General features: G+C 37.1%; 1 long non-coding RNA gene and 2 other non-coding genes across 3 annotated transcripts; all 3 read right to left on the bottom strand.

Moving 5' to 3' along the window:
• Positions 1-248: 248 nt before the first annotated feature.
• LOC131160018 (uncharacterized) lies at positions 249-893 on the bottom strand. Its single transcript, XR_009137909.1, has 2 exons — positions 756-893; positions 249-629 (listed from the first exon to the last, which is right to left on the bottom strand). It is a non-coding gene; the product is annotated as an uncharacterized LOC131160018 (long non-coding RNA).
• Positions 886-959, bottom strand: TRNAI-AAU (transfer RNA isoleucine (anticodon AAU)). The gene has a single exon. It is a non-coding gene; the product is annotated as a tRNA-Ile (tRNA).
• Positions 960-1,496: 537 nt separating this feature from the next.
• Positions 1,497-1,570, bottom strand: TRNAI-AAU (transfer RNA isoleucine (anticodon AAU)). The gene has a single exon. It is a non-coding gene; the product is annotated as a tRNA-Ile (tRNA).
• Between the last annotated feature and the right edge of the window lie 1,639 nt (positions 1,571-3,209).

The raw sequence follows: 3,209 nt of genomic DNA, 5'->3' as shown, positions 1-3,209 counted from the left end.
AACCCATCACTAACATGACCCTATTATGCTCACTTTTAATGTCCTTTATCTCCCTTTTAATGTCCTTGGGATTCATTTTAGAGAAATCAAAATATTATATGGCCAATGAAGTCTCAAAAGAATAGGACTAATTTTCTCTCATCATTGGCCACTAAAATTCCTATATGATTTGTTGAAAAGGCAAGATGAAATGATTAGCCCCATTTAAAGTTTGGACAGATTAAAACGAGCACTAAAATTAGAGACCCTTTAATGCAATGAGAATTCATTTAGGATGGGTCAAATAAGCTGTTCAATAATCTTTTCCCAACAAGAAATGGTTGCGGCCATTTTACATTTCCCGTCGATAAGAAAAGCCTGATGAAAAGAATCGCCCATTCGCACTCGCGAAGAATCGCACATTTGCACTCAACAGTCACCACCACCGGCCATGCGCACTGAATATACTCGGGAAGGAATGAGAACTCCTTTCAGGCATTTCGTCAAACACCTTTGCACGTATTCTGGTAAATGACGACACCACGAGCCAGAGAGTTCCGGTCCATGCAGATCCTGAACCCGCAGGGCTTCAACCTTTGCGTTAATAGCACAACGCTCCAACCAGGTGGCCGAATAGGCTACGTTGCAATCTGCATCCAAAAGCAATAATAAGAATACTGAACTAGCAATCTCAACAAGCCAAAATGCAACATGGAATGTGAAATAAAAATTCCCAGAGCAACGAATGGTGGAACGGAATGAGAACATGAACTTACTTCGGGCATTTGGTCGTGCACCAAAATGTAACGTAAATAAAAATTCCCAGAGCAACGAATCGTGGAATAGAATGAGAAAACAAACTTACTTCCGGCATTTGATCGTGCAACAAAATGTAAACATAAAAATTGGCCCATGCAGGTCTCGAACCTGCGACCTTCGCGTTATTAGCACGACGCTCTAACCAACTGAGCTAATAGGCCACTGCAAAGGTTGTGCTTTAAGTAAAATTATATTTAGAAGTATTGTGAACTCCCTTCAGGCATTTCGTCGAGAACCTTTGCAGTATGTCACGATCCGAAAAAGGGCCACCGATGCACAGCATTAAAAATACTCAGAAACCGAGACAGAAAAGCATCGCGTGAAATCTCCTTTCAGGCATTTCGTCGAACAGCTTTACACGTATTCTGGTAAATCATGACTTGCGACCGAAAGAATACAGATCCATGCAATTCCCAACCTGCACGGCTGCAACCTTTGCTTTAATAGCACACCGCTTCAACCAGATCAGCTAATAGGCCAAGTTGCTGGTTGCAGTCTGCATCCAAAAGCGATAATAATAACTCAGAACTAGCGAATCCACAAGTCAAAATGCACGACGGAATGTGGGCTGTAGAATGAAAATTCCCGGCAACGAATTGTGGAACAGAATGAGATTGAGGACTCCACTTCTTTTCTGTTGTTCCGTCGTGCACCTTTGCTGGGAGCAAAAAAAACCAGTGAAAAGGTTAAAACACAATTGGCCCATGCAGGTCTCGAACCTGCGACCTTCGCGTTATTAGCACGACGCTCTAACCAGCTGAGCTAATAGGCCACGTTGAGAATTTTTTCAATACGCACAATAAAATCAAGTACTTCCTGACCCATAAAATCTAAAACCCGCGGGATCTCTTTGGAAAGTAACAAGAAAGACGTGGAATGACGGAGCGGAATTGCGAAAGCAATATTGAACCCTTGTTTTGAAAAATGTTGCCGTCTTTTCGTTTTTGTTTTTGTTTTTGAAGCAACAGCATAATATCATCAATTTAATCGAGCAACATTAATCTCCGCCTAGGGTGACACAAGTTAACGAACCAGGTTTAGGTAGGTCATTAATGAATTCGGGTTAATCCGTTTATTAACAAGTATAAGTGACTAATAGACAAACTCAAATTCGTCTGTTTAATAAATTAGTCACCTATTTAAAAATTTAATTTATTTATTTTAAATTTTATGATATTTTTTTTATAAAAAAAAATAGCACTCCTTCTTAGCTTCTCCTTCATTTTGTTTATTAATATTTAAATAAAAAAACATAAAATGTTAAACAAGAAGAGTAGAAGACTGGGCCTGCCTTGCGTCTGCAGCAGCCCGCATGGAAATCAGGAGTGGAGATTTGAGGCTTTTGCAGTGCTGAGTGAGGCTGCTGCATATCTGAGGCTTCTGCAATCTACAGTGAGGTTTGTAAGAATTTAATACTATTATTTGCTGAAAGCAAGATTTTTAATTATCACGATCTTCACTTGTATATGTTACATTTGGTGCAAAAAATAAAGAAATCATAAATTCACATACCGGGATCATTCATGATGTATGTGAACCGAGAAGAACACACGCAGAAATCATTTCTCTTGCTTCCCCCCAATCTCTTTCTATACTTCACTAGATTTATGGGAGTAGGGCTGATGAATAGAGAGTAAAGGTAAAGAGAGGACAATTTCCTATATCTCTTTGCTTTTCATTCCATTAAATTCCCATACAACTACTCCCCATAACAATAGCTAATATATATATATATATATATATATATATATATATATATATATATATATTTATATATATAAGAAACCTTTCAACTTTCAGCTAATAAAACTCACAACGTTTTCAAAGCTAATCTCTTTAGTTAATCCATAAGTTGACCATTCATTATCCTTATCATATGGGACATATATCCTTTATGTCGGACCCATATCATTCGTGTGGGACATATCCTTACATTCTCTCACTTGACCCATATGAATGACATTTATATGGATTAACAAGATAATCATAATATGCGCATAACATTGGCTTATTCATACTATCAGTCAGATTACCATAATATCATAATTAAATAACTCACTAACACGAGTCATGGCGGTAAATATCATTAAAGTGACATTTTCCCTTCCATGTACTACAAATGCTAGTAAATCACTTAATTATAATCCATAATAAGAAGTAATCATAATGTCCCTGTAATGTCTTTGTCAAAGACCAATCCTGTTATCAATAATCTATCTCCATAATTACGTAATTGATGGTAAATAGGAAAAAATGTTCAGAAACACCATTATTGATATCATTATACATGTTATAGAACAAAACCTAAAGATCCACTATCAAACATTAGGGATTACAATAAAGACCCATGTGATTAGCATGTTCCTTAAATGTCTTTGGTATCAACCCCTTAGTTAAAAGATTTGTTGTCA

The sequence above is a fragment of the Malania oleifera genome, chromosome 7 (assembly GCF_029873635.1).
Source record: "Malania oleifera isolate guangnan ecotype guangnan chromosome 7, ASM2987363v1, whole genome shotgun sequence".
Taxonomy (NCBI): Eukaryota; Viridiplantae; Streptophyta; class Magnoliopsida; order Santalales; family Ximeniaceae; genus Malania; species Malania oleifera.
This window is presented reverse-complemented; position numbering and strand designations above follow the sequence as displayed.